Source organism: Trichechus manatus, unplaced genomic scaffold (genome assembly GCF_000243295.1).
Source record: "Trichechus manatus latirostris isolate Lorelei unplaced genomic scaffold, TriManLat1.0 scaffold00006, whole genome shotgun sequence".
Lineage (NCBI taxonomy): Eukaryota > Metazoa > Chordata > Mammalia > Sirenia > Trichechidae > Trichechus > Trichechus manatus.
The window spans coordinates 1,761,417-1,779,158 of record NW_004443942.1 but is presented as its reverse complement, the minus strand read 5'-3'; the positions used below and the strand labels follow the sequence as shown (position 1 = coordinate 1,779,158).

At 36.9% G+C, this 17,742-nt stretch overlaps 1 protein-coding gene across 3 annotated transcripts in view; it reads right to left on the bottom strand.

Annotated features, from left to right (window-relative positions):
• SWAP70 (switching B cell complex subunit SWAP70) overlaps positions 1-17,742 on the bottom strand; it is an 85,152-nt gene that overhangs the window by 43,961 nt on the left and 23,449 nt on the right. The window lies entirely within an intron of this gene.

Genomic DNA, 17,742 nt, shown 5'->3' with positions numbered 1-17,742 from the left:
TACAATTACTCCCATGGAGAGAAAGCTGCTGATGTTTTTTTTTTTTTTTTTTTTTTTTTTTGCTTTAATACTATTTATTGAGACTGTCTGTTATCTAGTGCTGCCAGAACAGAAATACCCTAAGTGGATAGCTTTAACAAACTTAAATTTATTTTCTCACAGTTTAGGAGGCTTTGTTGCTCTTGTTAGGTACCATCAAGTCAGTTCCAGCTCACGGTGACCCTATGTACAACAGAACAAAAACACTGTCCGGTCCTGCGCCATCCTCACAATTGTTGCTATGTTTGAGCCCATGGTTGCAGCCATTGTGTCAATCCATCTCATTGACGGTCTTTCTCTTTTTCACTAACCCTCCACTTTACCAAGCATGATGTCCTTCTCCAGGGACTGGTCCCTCCTGAGAACACATCCAAAGTACATGAGATGAAGTCTTGCCATCCTTGCTTCTAAAGAAGGCTGTGCTACTTCCAAGGCAGATTTGTTTGTTCTTCTGGCAGTCCATGGTATATTCAATATTCTTTGCCAACACCATAATTCAAAGGCATCAATTCTTCTTTGATCTTCCTTATTCATGGTCCAGTTTTCACATGCCTATGAGGCGATTGAAAATACCATGACTTGGGTCAGGCACACCTTAAGGAGCTCTCGTGGTGCAGTAGTTAAGTGCTGGGCTGCTAACCGAAAGGTCAACAGTTAGAACTCACCAGCCGCTTTGCAGGAGAAAGATGTGGTAGTCTGTTTCCGTAAAGATTTACAGCCTTGGAAACCCTACGGGGGCATTTCTATTCTGTCCTACAGGGTAGCTATGAGTCGGAATTGACTCAACGGCAATGGGTTTTTGGGTCAGGTGCACCTTAGTCCCCAAAGTGACATCTTTGCTTTTTAACACTTTAAAGAGGTTTTTTGAAGATTTGTCCAATGGAATATGTCGTTTGATTTCTCGACTGCTGCTTCCATGGATGTTGACTGTGGATCCAAGTAAAATTAAATCCTTGACAACATCCATCTTTTCTCCATTTATCATGATGTTGCTTATTGGTCCAATTGTGAGGATTTTTCTTTTCTTTATGTTGAGGTATAATCCATACCAAAGGCTGTAGTCTCTGATCTTCATTAGTCATTGTTTGAGTCCTCTTCGCTTTGGCAAGCAAGGTTGTGTCAGCTGCATATCACAGGTTGTTAATGACTCTTCCTCCAATCCTGGTGCCTCGTTCTTCATATGGTCCAGCTCTCCAATTATTTGCTTGGCATACAGATTGAATAAATATGGTGAAAGGATACAACCCTGATGCACACCTTTCCTGATTTTAGTCCATGCAGCATCCCGTCGTTCTGTTCAAATGACTGCCTCTTGGTCTATGTACAGGTTCCTCATGAGCACAATGAAGTATTCCAGAATTCCCATTCTTCGCAATGTTATCCATAATTTGTTATGATTCACACAGCTGACTGCCTTTGCATAGTCAATAAAAAATAGTAAACATCTTTCTGGTATTCTCTGCTTTCAGTCAAGTTCCATCTGACACCAGCAATAATATCCCTCATTGCATGTCGTCTTCTGAATCCAGTTTGAATTTCTGGCAGTTCCTGGTTGACGTACTGCTCCAACTGTTTTTTAATTATCTTCACCAAATTTTACTTGTGTGTGACATTAATGATATTGTTCGCATTCTGTGGGATCAACTTTCTGTGGAATGGGCACAAATATGGATCTCTTTCAGTCAATTGGCCAGGTAGTTGTCTTTCTAATTTCTCAATCAGTATTCTGTCAATTCCTTGAGCCCTGTTCCTCGCCAATGCCTTCAGTGCAATTCCTTCAGTGCAATACCATCGGTTCTTGATTACATGTTACCTCCTGAAATGGTTGAACATCGACCAATTCTTTTTGGTACAGTGACCCTGTGTATTCTTTCCATCTTTTTTTGATGCTTCCTGCGTCATTCAGTATTTTCCCCCATTGAATCCTTTAATATTGCAACTCGAGGCTTGAATTTTTTTCTTAGTTCTTTCATCTTGAGAAATGTCCAGCATGTTCTTCTCTTTTGGTTTTCTAACTCCAGGTCTTTGCACATTTCATTATAATACTTTACTTTGTCTTCCTGAGTCACCCTTTGAAATCTTCTGTTCTGCTCTTTTATTTCATCATTTCTTCCATTTGCTTTAGCTGTTCTACATTCAAAAGCAAGTTTCACAGTCTCTTCTGACATCCATTTTGGTCTTTTCTTTCTTTTCTGTCTTTTTAATGACCTGTTGCTTTCTTCATTTACGATGTTCTTGATGTCACCCCATAACTTGTCTAGTCTTCAGTCATTAGTGTTCAATGCGTGAAATCTATTCTTGAGATGGTCTCTAAATTCAGATGGGACAACTTAAGGTTGTACTTTGGCTCTCGTGGACTTGTTTTCATTTTCTTCAGCTTCAACGTGAAGCCATCGATGAGCAATTGATGAAAAAATATTAGCAACTGATGGTCTGTTCCACAGTCAGCCTCTGGCCTTGTTCTGACTCATGATATTGAGCTTTTCCATCATCTCTTTCTACAGATGTAGTCAGTCTGATTCCTGTGTATTCCATCCGGCGAGGTTCACATGTATAGTCACCATTTATGTTGTTGAAAAAGGGTATCTGCAATGAATAAGTTGTTGGGCTTGCAAAATTTTCATGTGATTTCCAGTGTCGTTTCTATCACCAAGGCCATATTTTCCAGCTACCAATCTTTCTTCTTTGTTTCCAACTTCTGTATTCCAATCACCAGTAATTATCAATGCATCTTAACTGCATGTTTGATCAATTTTAGACAGCAGAAGTTAGTGAAAATATTCCATTTCTTCATCTTTGGCATTAGTGGTTGGTACGTAAATTGAATGATAGTCGTAAGTATTAACTGGTCTTCTTTGTAGGTGTATGGATATTATCCTATCACTGACAGCATTGTACTTCAGGATAGATCTTGAAGTGTTCTTTTTGATGATGAATGTGACATCATTCCTCTTCAATTTATCATTCCTGGCATAGCTGACCATGACTGTCCAATTCAAAATGGCCAATATCAGTCCATTTTGGCTTACTAATGCCTAGGATTATCGATCTTTATGTGTTCCATTTCATTTTTGACAACTTCCAATTTTCCTACATTCACAGTTTGTACGTTCCACATTCCAATTATTAATGGATGTATACAGCTGTTTCTTCTCATTTAAGTCTCATTTCTAGGAGGTTAGAGTCTGAATTCTGGGTGCCGGCTCTAGGGGAAGGCTTTCTCTCTGTCAGCTCTGGAGGAAGGTCCTTGTCTCTTCTCAGCTTCTGCTCCTGTACAATCTTCATGTGGCTTGGCATCTCTCTTCTCCCATCTCTGCTTCTTTCACTTGCTTGTTTAATCTCTTATATTTCAAAATAAACTGACTTAAGACACACCCTACACTAATCCTATCTCATTAACACAGCAAAGACAACCTATTCCCCAGTGGGATTATAACCACAGGCATAGAGGTTAGGATTTATAACACATATTTTGGGGGACACAATTCAATCCATGACAAGGACCTACCAGATGCTAGGCATTTTATAGGCAGTTTTTCGCTTAAATCTCGTATTAGCCTTGTAAAGTTAAACACTGCCCCTCTTTACAGATCAGGAAATACAAGTTCATAAAAATCAAGTACTTTTACCAAATTCACATAGCTAGTAAACATAAAAACCAGAGTTTAAAACCAAAGTCCAAATGCTGGCTCTTTCCATTATGCCAAGCTGCTTGTGGAACTCAGTAGCTGTAGGACATCTATGTGATGGAGGGTATCTATGTGATAGAAGACTTCTATGTACTTGAGAACTAGGTTTCAAAGACCACCACCACCAACTGTATCCACCTGCACCCCCATAAAAACACTAAGTGGAAGATATGCCACATGGGGGAAATGACATGTGCACAAAAGCATGTAGCCTGTTCTGAGGAACAAGAAGTGATTCTATGCGGGCTGTGTGGTAAATCATAGGGTTCCTGATGTGAGGTGGCTAGATATATCACTAGAAAAGGAAATAAAGCACAAAGAGCTTTATAATTTTAAGGAAGAGTCTTTACGAAAACCTCAGCTGAAGGGTTTTAGAGCATAGAAACAAGTAGGTCACCTCCTGCTCTAATTAGTACTCTGTAGAAAAGATGGTATTTGAGGTGGACCTTGAAGTACAATGAAGATTGCAAGGAAAAATATTCTAAAGGATAGGAAAGGAAATGGCATGAGCAAAGGCATGGAGGCAGCAGCCTACCAACCATGTTTGAGGAATGGTGAGCAGCCAGGTTTGGCTGATATATGGGTAGAGATCAAATGCAAGAGGCAAGCCAAAGTCAGATTATGCTATGCTTGGTAACTGATTTTATTCTGAACAGAAAAGGAAACGAGCAAAAGTTTTTGAGTAAGGAGCAACAATTAGCACTATGTTTTTGGAAAATTATACTCACAGAATTATCTAAGGTAGATTTCAATAGACAGAAGGGGGAGGGGGAGAAGGAGATAAAAAGATTACCGTAATACTACCAGACAAAAGTTATTAAGGGCCAAAGCCAGGTGGTGATCTTGGCAAGAATGAACAGAAGTGATGTATACAAAACAGATGAGATATTTGGGACTAGGTGCCTGGATCATTGTATTTACAGGATGATGGGGGGCATAAATAAGGGAGAAGGGTAAGTAAAGTGTTGAGCTATAGGCATCTTCAATTTGTCCAAAGACATTTAGATGGAAGTGTCCAAAGACAATCAAAGAAGTGGAACTACAGCCTAAGAGAGAGGTGGATTTGTGAATTAACTGCATACCAATGATAACGGAATGAGATCACTGACAGAGAACATAAAGGGGGAAAAGAGATGCGACCAAAAACAGAACTTGAGGGAGTATCCACATGTACAAGGCGGAGGAGGAAGAGGAATTATGATGACTGAAAGAGCAGTCAAAGTGGTAGGAGAACCACAGAGATATGGAAACTGAGTGAGGAAACACTTAGGAAGAAGGTTTGATCAACAGTGCCAAATGCTACAGGAAGTTCAAGGAAATGAAAGATAGAAAAGACTACTGGGTTTTACAAATCAGTGGTCACTAGTTACCGTCAAGACAGCTAAGAAGTTTAGGTAGAAGTCAGATTGCAACAGGGTCAGAAGCCAAGCAAATTTTCTATGAATTAGTTTTCCCAGAAAATAAGTAGTAGCTTTTTGATCCAAGTTCACTGTATTTTACTTAATTTTAATAAATTGCCTGTTTGGCTCATTCTTTCTCTAAAATCTAACCCACTACTTATCTTTAGTTTAATCATGCTCAAAGGTACAAGCAAATTAAGTGATAGTACACCCACTCCTCATTTATCGACCATCTCTTTATCTAACATTTCACATTCACGACAATGGCAAAAAAATCTACTATCTGACTGTTTTGTGCATTAACGAGGTACATCTGGCAATAATGAATGCTAAGGTGTGAGCAGAGTAACGCTGGCTGTGATGATCAAGATTATGTGTCAATCTGGCTAGGCCATGATTCTCAGTGGTTTGGCAGTTATATAATGATGTAGTCACCCTCCATTTTGTGATCTGATGTGGTCATCCTCTATTTTTGCATAATGCAACTTTTGCATAACAACCTGGTCTTTGGAACCTAACCATATCAATAAGTGAGGAATGGGTGTATTTACACCTTTTAAAAGTACAATTCATAAGTTTTCAATATCCAATAGTATATAAAGTATGAGTATTTGAGTGCTTTCACGAGGTAGAATGTCAAACAAGGTAAGGAAAGTCAATTTTGGGTTTCCAGAATTTCATATACCATGTATAAAAATAAATGGTTTTCAAAGTTCAAGACCAAGAATAAAGAAATATATGCAAAAGAATCCTTCTAAATAAAAGAATGCTATAAAAGACTTATTAAATTATATGGGATACTGAGCATATACAGAGCTATAACAGGAAAAAAACAGAACAAGTTCCAACGTAAAACAATCACCAAGATACAACAACATTAAGCAAACTGCAACACTGATGAATCTTACAATGTCCAGTGAAAAAAGCAAGTTCCAAAAAACTAAATACAGTACAATCTCATTTAAAATTAATCATACATTAAGATATACATGTACAATAAAACTTTTTTTAATGCAAGAGGAAAATATGCATAAAATTCAGTATGGTGGCTTCCTCCCGGGGGGAGGCAGTGAGATGAGACAAGGGAAGAGCACAGAGGTAGATGGAACAATATTAATAATATCCTAGTTCCTGAGATGAGTGGTGGGTTCACAGATGCTCATTTTATTCTTATGCTTTATAATTTACATAATTTTACATATTTTTGTATGTATCATATTCCAAAAACAAAGGAAAAGAAAAAGTGAGGGGAAAAAATCAAGGTGCTGATCAGAGTGTATACAGAATGCTGCATTTGTATAGGAAGAGTGGAAGAGATAATCTTTGCTGCTTGTATAAAGTACAGCACTATCTGCTGATATCAGTACCTGCCCTTGACCTCAGAGCTTACTATACAGCTACTGTAGTCAAAGCAGACTGCTACTGGTACAATGACAGACACACTGACCAATGGAACAAAATCAAGGACCCAGATGTAAATCCATCTACCTATGGCCACCTGATCTTTGACAAAGACCTGAAGTCCATTAAGTGGAAGAAAAGACAGACTTTTTAACAAATCGTGCTAGTAAAACTGAGTGTCCATCTGTAAAAAAATGAAACAGGACTCATACCTCACACCATACATAAAAATTAATTCAAAATGGATCAAAGACCTAAATATAAAACCAAAAACTATAAAGATCATGAATAAAAAAATAGGGTCAATACTAGGGGCCCTAATATATGGCATAAAAAGCACACAAACCATAATTAACAATACACAAACAGCAGAAGATAAGCTAGATAAATGGGATCTTCTGAAAATTAAACACTTATGCTCCTCAAAAGACTTCACCAAAAGAGTAAAAAGAGAACCTACAGACTGGGAAAAAACTTTTGGATATGACACATTCGCCAAAAGTCTAATCTCTAAAATCTATAGGAAAATCCAACACCTCTACAATAAAAAAAATAATAATCCAATTAAAAAATGGGCAAAGGCTATGAACAGACTCCACCAAAGAAGACATTAAGGCAGCTAACAGACACGTGAGGAAATGCTCGTGATCACTACCCATTAGAGAAATGCACATCAAAACTACAATGAGATACCATCTCACCCTGAAAAAAAAAAAAAAAAAACAGAAAATAACAAATGTTGGAGAGGCTGCGGGGAGACTGGAACTTTTATGTACTGCTGGTGGGAATGCAAAATGGTACAAACATTTTGGAAAATATATGGTGCTTCCTCAAAAAGCTAAAAATAGAAATACCATACGATCCAACAATCCTACTCCTAGGACTATATCCTACAGAGATAAGAGCCATCATACAAATAGACATATGCACACCCATGTTCACTGCAGCATTATTCACAATAGCAAAAAGATGGAAACAACCTAGATGCTCATCAACAGATGAATGGATAAACAAACTATGGTACATACACACAATGGAATACTATTCAGTGATAAAGAACAACGATGAATCTGTAGAAACACCTCACAACATGGATGAATCTGGAGGGCATTATGTTGAGTGAAATAGGTCAACTACGAAAGGACAAATAATGCATGAGCCCACTATTATGAAAATGTTTTCACACAGAAAGAAACAATCTTTGATGGTTACAAGGGAAGGGAGGGGTGAAGAGGGAAAAACACTAACTAGATAGTAGGTAAGAGGCAATTTTTGTGAAAGATAAAACAGTACTCAGCACTGGGGAAGTCAACACAGCTTGACCAGGGCAAAGTCATAGAAGCTTCATAGACACATCCAAACACCCTGAGGGACTGAACTACTGGGCTGAGGGCTGGGGACTATGGTCTCAGGGGACATCTAGCTCAACTGGCATAATATAGTCTATAAAGAATATGTTCTACATCTGACTGTGGTGAGTAGCAGCTGGGGTCTTAAAAGCCTGCGAGCAGCCATCTAAGATACATCTACTGGTCCCATCTCGGCTGGAGCAAAGGAGAATGAAGAAAGCCAAAGATAGAGGGGGAAGATTAATCCCAAGGGCTAATGGACCACAACTACCACAACTTCCACCAGACTGAGCCCAGAATAACTAGATGGTGCCCGGTTACCACCACTGACTGCTCTGGCAGGGATCACAATAGAGGGTCCTGGATAGAGCGGGAGAAAAATGTAGAACAAAATTCAAATTCACACATACACACACACAAACAAAAAGACCAGGCTGCTGGTCTAACAGAGACTGGAGACACCCCGAGAGTATGGTCCCTGGACATCCTTAAAACTCAGTACTGAAATCACTCCCGAGGTTCACCTTTCAGCCAAAGATTGGACAGGTCTATAGCGCCAACAGTAACACATGTGAGTAACGTGCTTCAAAGTTCAATCATGTGTACGAGACTAATGAGCACACCAGCCCAAAAGCAAAGACAAGAAGGCAGGAAGGGACAGGAAAACTGGACAAAAGGAAACAGGGAACCCAGGGTAGAGAAAGGGAGAGCCCTGGCGCATCACAGGGATGGCAATCAACGTTACAAAACAATGTTTTTACTGTTTAATGAGAAACTAATTTGCTCTACAAACTTTCACCTAAAGCACCAAATTTAAAAAAAAAAAAAAAAAAAGCCTTTGAGCTGAACTATGGCTTAAGACCCTTATTCTAGATCCTGTCTTTTATGGTATAACTGAAGATATGCAAATATTTACTACATGTATACTATTGGTTAATCAGTATACTTGTTATTGGAGGTCCCACGTCAAATAAGACATGGTTCTTACTTCAAGGAGTTTCTAGTCTCTAGAAATCTGTTGCAATGAGAAAGAAGTCTTAAGGTTATATACAAACACTACAATAATAGGGAGTACAGGGTTCTTTGGAATCTAATTCAGACTGTGGGGATGGAGACTGAGTACAGCTCATGCTTAATTCTGGTAGTGTTGGCGAGGAAGTGGAGAAACTGAAACCTTAATACGCTGCTGGTGGGTTTGTAAAATGGCACGGCTGTTAGGGAAAACAGTCTGGTAGTTCCTCAAAATGTTAAACAGAGAATTACCATTTGACCCAGCAATTCTACTTCTAGATACACTCCTAAGAGAATTGAAAATACATGTTCATATAAAAACTTGCACATGAATGTTCATAGCAGTATTATTCATAATAGCTAAAAAGTGGAAACAACCCAAATGTCCATCAACTGATGAATGGATAAACAAAATGTGGTATAGTCATACAATGGAATATTATGTAGCCAGAAAAAGGAATGAAGTACTGTCACATGCTATAACATAGATGAACCTTGAACACAGTATGCTAAGTAAAAGAAGCCAGACACAAAAGGCAACATATTATACGATTCCACTTATATGAAATGTCCAGAATAGGTAAATCCACAAAGACAGAAAGTAGATTACTGGTTGCCAGAGGATGGGGGAAAGGGGAAATTGAGATTGACCACTAATAGGTATGGAGTTTCTTTTTTGGGGGTGATGAAATTAGATACTGATGATGGTTACACAACATAGTAAATATACTAAAACCACTGAATTGTACACTTCAAAATGGTTAAGTTTTATGTTATGTGAATTATATCTTAATAAAAAAAATTAATAGTTTCATAAAACCATTTAAGCCAGAGCAAAAGTACAAGAGCCAAGAAAACGGAGAAAAGAAAAGGAGTAGGCTCTTCTACACCCACACATACATTTCTAACCCCAAACTCTTTACTAAGTCCCAGTCCTATATTTCCTATGGCTCACCAAAACCATGAACTCTTTGAAATCAAAGGCGATATTTTACCCATCTTTGCATCCCATTGCCTAGTATGTAGTGTTCATTTGTTTGTTCATTTATTCATTCATTCATTCAAGTAGCTGTGAGAATTTACTAGTTGCTGTGTTAAGAGATAGACAGTAGAGGCCTGGTCCTCATTATCACAGAACTTATGGCCTAGAGGGGAGATCAGATATAAACAAATACAGAACAACACAACCACTTGATAAAAACTGTGATAAGTGGTATGAAGGAAAGGCACAAGATGCTGTGAGAACACATTATAAGAGAACTAACCTACTGGGAGAGGGGTGGTGCCTGGAGAAACCTACCTGAGGAAGCGACAATCAAGCTGAGACTTACAGAATGAACAAGAATTGTCTGCATTTTTGGGTGAAGGAGGCCTTACAGCAGATGAAGGACCATGTCTAAAGGCTCTGAAGCAGGAAGGGACCTGGTAATTTGCAGAAAAGAGAGAAGGGCAACGTGGTTGCACTGAAGAGAACAAGAAGCGGGGGGAAGGAAGAGGAGGTTGGAGAGGTCAGCAGGAGCCAGAATGAATATGGCCCTGAATACCACAGTAAGGATGTTGGACTTTTCCTAAAAACAATGGCAAATCATTGAAGGGTATGTGTTCAATATTTAATGTGTGCTAAATTAAAAGCAATCTTTAAATTAAGACTATGTTTAGATTTCATCTAACTCTTAAAGGTCTAGAAATCTATGATCTCATACCCCATATCATTTAAGATTACAAACTGTGCTACAAAATCCCAATTTGTGCCACACATATTAAATCAATAATCTCACATCTTTAAGAAAGCTGCCAGTGGTTTCAAGGTGTCCAAATGAAAGAGAATCTCCTGGAAGGAAATGTTTAAGGTTGTTTCCATTTTAACATGTATTTGCTTTTCACTCAAATCCACGAATATGAAGACTAAGATAGTAATGCTATTTATAGACCTCAATTCTGACTCAATCAAAGCACTAAAAATATTTGCAGAACTAAACTCACATGTTCTCTAAACTAGAAATTTCATCCAAACCAGTTGAAGACTATTCTTATGGCATAGAGACAGTTCTCAAAAAGGAGATGGAAATTAGCAGTTTGATGCTTTAGAAATTGGCTGCAGAATTTGTTTTTCAGGAAGTTTTAGAAGTATCTAGGTTTTTTTTTTTTAAATGCATATTCTTTGTCCAATAATTCTACTTCAAAGAATGTATCCTAAGAAGAGAATCAGAGTCAGATAAAGATTTACCTGGATGGTCACTATTATTTATAAGAGTAGAAGTCATGGTACAAAACTATTATACAGTCATTGAACACCACTTAGTAGCTGAGTGACCTTAGGCAAGCCATTTACCAAGGCTCAGCCTCTTCCTCTGTAAAATGGTGGTCAGGATGGTTCTTAACTCAAAGAGTTCGTATAAGGACTTAATTACATCACTTGTTTAAAGCACTTGGCATAGTGTCTGGTACACAGTAGACTCTTAATAAATATTACCATTTTTATCTTTATATTTATGTTTTTGAAAAAAATTTGATGACATGGGAAAGAATACTATGTTAAATGTGATCAATATGATCCCAAGTTAAAATACATAAAGATGTATTTAAAAAAAAAAAATACCAAAGGAAACAAACCAAAATATTAACAGTAGCTGCCTCTAGACGGCAAGGTTATGGATGATATATACATTATTCAGTTTAAGTTCTTTCATTTTCTTAATTTCCAACAGTGAGCTTTATTACTTTTATAATCAAAAAACCACTTTAAAAATAATAGTTTTCACTAGCCATCAGAGAAATGCAAATTGAAACACAGTAAGATATCACTGCACACCCACTGGGATGGCTATAATAAAAAAGACAGATAATAACAAGTGTTGGCAAGGATATGGAAAAATTGGAACCCTCATACACTACAGGTAAAAATGTAAACAGTGCAAATGCTTTGGAAAACAGTTTGGCAGTTCCTTAAAAAAAAACATAGAATTACCATATGACCCAGCAATTCCGCTCCTAGATACCCAAGAAAATTGAAAACATAGGTCCACACAGCATTATTCATAACAGCCCAAAAGTGGACAACATCCCAGAGTCCATCAACAGATAAATGGATAAACAAAATGTGGTATAGCCATACAATGGAATATTATTCAGTCATATGAAAGAATAAAGTACTGTTACATGCTACAACATGGATGAACCTTGAACACATTAAAGTGAAAAAAGTAAGTCAAAAAAAGCCATATATTGTGTGATTCCATTTATATGAAATATCCAGAAAAGGCAAATCCAGAAAGACAGAAAGTAGATTACTGGTTGCCCAGGACTAAGGGGAGGGGGAGTGACTGCTAATGGGTATAATTTTTGGTTTTGGTTTTGTTTTGTTTTTTGCAGGGGGTGGTAAAAATGTTCTAAAATTGATTGTGGTGATGGTTGCACAATTCTGTGAATATACTAAAAACTACTGAATCGTACAATTTAAACAGGCAAATTGTACGATATGTGAATTATATCTCAACAAAGCTGTTACTAAAAATATGTATTTCTTTAATCTACATCACTTTTACATTTATTTTGATGCCCAAAGTGTTCAGCAGCATGAAGTTATCCATAATTCTCAGCATGAAGCCTCTTTATTACTCAGAGGTTTATATCCCTGTATAGCTTCACAAACATGATGAAAATGTAGAGTCCAACTTCGCCATTGTGTCAAATTAAAATAACTTTCAAACAACAATGAAAGAAAAAATAGCATAAGCTAAAGGGCAATAAGAAAGAACCATGCAAAAGCATGGATTCGGGTATTTAAGAGAGGCACCACTTCTATTAAATGATGGTCATCAGACACACATCTGCAGACATTCTGAGTGCTAAAGGTATGTTTATTCCACTAACAGAAGAAGACACTGGAAACCAAATTTTATGCAAGAACTACAACTGTCACATAAACAGCAAACATCTGGGAAGAAAGCACACCAAGGAAAAAAGCATAAATGTCATACTAAAAAAATAGCACGCAGAGGCTGCTAGCCTCTAGAGAAGGGACAACATATTGAACCGAAACGTTTCTCTGTGTGTTTTTTTTCTTTTTTGAGTGTGTATGTTTCCAAAAAGAAAAAGGATTCTGTTGGAAAGCAGCAGATTCCCCAATTAGGACTTGGCATGTTGGCAACAGGTTGTTGACTTTCATCATATAGCTTGGACCAAGCTATAACATGTAGAATCAAAGAGAAGAATTGACAATGGTTGGGATTAAAAGCCTAATCGGCCATTAAATTTTACAGGAGAATTAAGACTGCCTCATAAACATGCTGAGGGAGAACTAGTTTTTGATGCGGTTTATTGGGACTGAATAGTCAAAAGGTAACAACATACTACTCCTTCAATTATTTACTGTCAGAGAACCCAAATATAGAGTCTCTTTGCCAAAAAAAGGAAAAAAGTCTACAAAGGATTCCTCCTGGATTCTTACAGAATTCCTTTTTTTTTTTTTAACTAAAGAAGAAATTTAATAAATTTTTTAAAAAAGCCAACACTCAGGGCAGGCAAAATATTTGATACAAAAACAACAGACATGTTAATCATTTGAAGTCCCAGGAAAGCTAAAAATAAATTCTATCAATGAAAAGAACAACAGGAATGATTATCTATAAAGAAGCAAATACAGAAACCAAATGGAAAAATTACTTTTTAGAAAGCGAGTTTCAATATAATTTATCTCTTGATCTAAACCCCAGAATAATTCTCCCAGTTAAAGGCAGAAAATCTCTAAAACAACCTGGGGAAAAGCTGACCAAAAAGAACACTAAGGAATACCAGACACTAATAAAGAAGAGATCCTTCTTAAAACACTTAAAAGAAAGAACCCAAGAGATAGTTTGAGATTATCAGTATGGATTTTAAGTCATCCCACCCCTGCCGTTGATCAACATCTCCCCCACGTATCCAAATAACAGAAAGATAAACGTAATTAAAAGGGAGCAATTAATGCCTCAATAGTATAGTTAATAGGACACTGGTCTAGAAGTCAAATGGCTTAGGTTCAAAATCTACCTTCAGCAGTTCAAACCTACCCAGTAGCTCCATGGGAGAAAAGATCTGGTGATCTGCTCCTGTAAAGATTACAGCCTAGGAAACCAATGGGACGGTTCTACTCTGTCCTGTAAGGTCGCTATGAGTAGGAACCAACTTGATGGCACACAACAGCAACAACAGCAAGTGACCTTAGGTTTTGGTTCCTCCTAAATTAAATAGGGACAATAATTCCAGCTCTGCCTAGCTCACAGGATTAACATCAGGATCAAATGAGGTAGTATGTATATATGAAAGTACACCTTGCAAATGTTTAATCGTCATTTCATATTTTCTTTGCATAACTGACAACCTCTAGGTTTTACGTTAACGTTCTTTAGTAACTATTAGCATTTTTTTTCAACCAAGTTTCAAAATAAGGCACTAATCTTTGCTCAATTTAAACCCACACCACGGAAACCTTGACTGCTTTACTTGGATTGCAGGGTTGGCAAAATTCCACTCCAGGTGGCTAAGCAATAATAAACAAGGGCTCACTGTTTCATCACATCCTCACCCCTCCATGAATAAGTTTTTCTCCAAATTTAGTCACTAATTTTGCATTTCTTAAATACTGTTATATTTTCTCCTCGTTACAAAACTCTAAAATAGCTAAATACTGAAACAACGTTTTAAAACTTGAAATTCAAAATGGTAAAAGAGCCTCACACCAAGGAAAAGAAAATGCACTATTAGGATACAGCACTTCAAGATATAAAACCATATTTCTCTATCCACTGGCCCAGCCCACACAAATTCTAACACTGAAAAAGGACGCAATTTCCAGATTTCTGAGAATTTCCTAGTATGTTCTATAATATTTTAATAATAAGACATAATTCTGCTTATAACATTTAAATAAAAATATAAAAATGGATTTCTTTGTATAAATACCCTCAATTTTCTAGGACAGTACTAATGTCAACCATTCAACCCTGCTGTCCTAGTAAATCTACAAGATGGTCCATGAATTCTAATATTTCAGCATCTAAACTCCATTACCCTGATTGTATCTCACTCCCAGAGGTAATTTTAAAAACCCACTGTCAGACAACACCCAAATTTTGTGTTTAGAAAATATGGTCATGACAGTATACCCACATTTATTTTATGAGTGTGTTTCTAAACTAATACTTTAACTTAAATTCATTCATCAGCTTCCAAACTAAAAAAGACCTTTAAAGAGATAGGGACATCATCCCAGGTTATTCTGGGCAGCAGCAGCTATGTCCCTGGTGTGAAGAATACCAACAAGGAGAAAGTCGGGGCAGGGGGAATCTTAATAAAAGACACTGTTATTCCTCTACCTCACTCCAAACTCTCTTCTTACAGCTCTTACTTTACCACCTGGGGCCAAAGAAAGATTCTTTCTTTTGAAAATGCAAGAGAGGACAAAAAAAGTCAACTTTTATTATTTACCAAAGTAACTAACTTCCAATGAACCCTGAGTGTATAACATATATCTCTAATAATTTTAAGATTAAACACAGTCACGTGCACAGATCAGGTTGTGAAAATATTTACTGAATATAAGGTATGTGCAACTTATAATACAACTACAGAACACAAATGAGCTACCTGATCAATGACCAGAATAGCAGCAAAGAAAAAGGCTCCAGAAAATAGTATAATATCGTACTGTAAAGTTTAGAGATCTTTGCAGCACTATTCACAACAGTCAAAAGAGTAGCTGCTGAGGTTGCCTATGTACAACCAAACACCTCATAGGATTTGGTTCCTTGGTTTGAAGGTTTAGGGTCATAGTTTCACGGGACATCCCAGTTAACTGGCCTAATAACGTGTTTAGTGCTTCTGTTCTGCCTCCTAGTTCGATGCATAGTGCCTGGGGTCTTAAAAACTTGCAAGTGGCCACCCAAGGTACAACAGTTGGCTTCTATTAGCTTGGAACAACATAGGAAGAAGGAGAGCCAAGAATAGAAGGGGGATATGGAATGTGTGGCTAATTGCATCCATGAACAACTGCCTCCTTTGCCATGAGACCAGAAGAACTGGATGATGCCCAGCTACCATTCCTGAACATTCTGATCAAAGATTCCATAGAAGAGTCTTGATGAAAAGGGGGAAAATGCAGAACAGAATTTCAAATTCTTCTGGAATCCAGACTTCCTGGAGCCACGAAGATTGGATAAACCCCTGAAACTACTGCCCTGAGATCTCCTTTAAACCTTATAGGAAAAATATCTCCTGAAATCTTAAAACCAAAAAGCAGTTTAGCTTAACTAGTGAAAAATGTCTGTCTTGAGCATTATGCTCTTTTAAGAACTATCTATATGGGATGAAAGTGACAACAGCAACTCAAGATTAGATATAAACCTTAGCAAGCAGTGAATTTACGTTAATGGGGGAAAAACAACTCAGAAAATGAGGCTGAGAATGGTTACACAACTCAAAGAATGTAATCAATGTCACTAAATGGTACATACAGAAACTGTTGAATTGGTGTATGTTTTGCTGTGTATATTCTCAACAACAATAAAATAAAATTATATTAAAAATTTTTTTTAAAGTTTTGAGAACTCATATCAGTTACAGTTTTATTAAATCTTTTTTATTGAGATGCAACTCACATACCATAAAATTCACCATTTTAAAGTGTACATTTCAGTGGTTTTCAGATTGTGCAATCATCATCACTATCTAATTCAGAACATTTTCATCATCTTAGTAAGAAACCCCATATCCATTAGCAGTCACTCACCATTCCCGTCTCCCTCCAGCCCTTGGCAACCACTAATCTACTTTGTATCTCTATGAATTTACCTACTTTGGACATTTCATATAAATAGAATCATACAGTATGTGGTCTTTTATGAGTTTGATTAAATCTTACATTTTGTTATCATGAGAGAAGCATGTGGTTTCTCTCTCTTTTGATAATTAAAGCATGATTAAGGCAATGCTATCATCTCGGTAAGGGAAACACTATACACACACACAGAAAATGAGAAAATTGGATTGTGAGGCTGATATGGAGTAAAAGATACAAGCTCAAATAATGCAACAAAATGAAATAAAAACAGGCAACAATTAATTCCATTTAAAATAAATGTATACTTATCATACAAATATAAACCTTGAACATTAATAAAAATTGTGAAATTACTGGGTGGATGTGAGTGTAAATATGCATCTACCAAAATAAAAAGTCAGTAAGTAAGTAATAAGTGAGGACTTTTAGGTAAACTGGTCATCTAGCCAATTATCTTTAAACAAGTAACCTAGACGAGTGCTTCTCAAACTTTGCTGTGCAAATGAATCACCTGAGGATCTTCTAAACGCAGATTTTGATTCAGTAGGTATGGGCTAGGGCCAAAGATCCTACATTTTTAAAGGCTGATGCTCGTGGTCTTTGCACACACTCTGAGAAGTGATGACTTAGAGCCATTGTCACAAGGCTAGTGCCAGAGAAGTTAATTCCCTAGGACATTCAGGTTTATCCATTTAAACAATAACACACTGTAAGTTTGATGATCTTGGCTGCAAAATTTCTAAAAAATATACTGTATCCTCCTGTGAATTTTAAAATCACATTTTGGCCTTTTCCAAACTACTACCTTAAATGATTATTATAAATGTTAATTACTATACATTGTCATTAAAAAAAAAAAGACTCTAAGCTATAAAAAAAATTATACATATAAATAGTAATAAAAATCTGAAGCCAGACGAAAATATGCAAATAGTTATGGTATTTCGGTGACTAAAATACAGTTTTTCAAATGTATTTTACTTTTAATTTAATAGTATTAGTACTGTCACATTTTGAGAGGCATTTTTGAAATA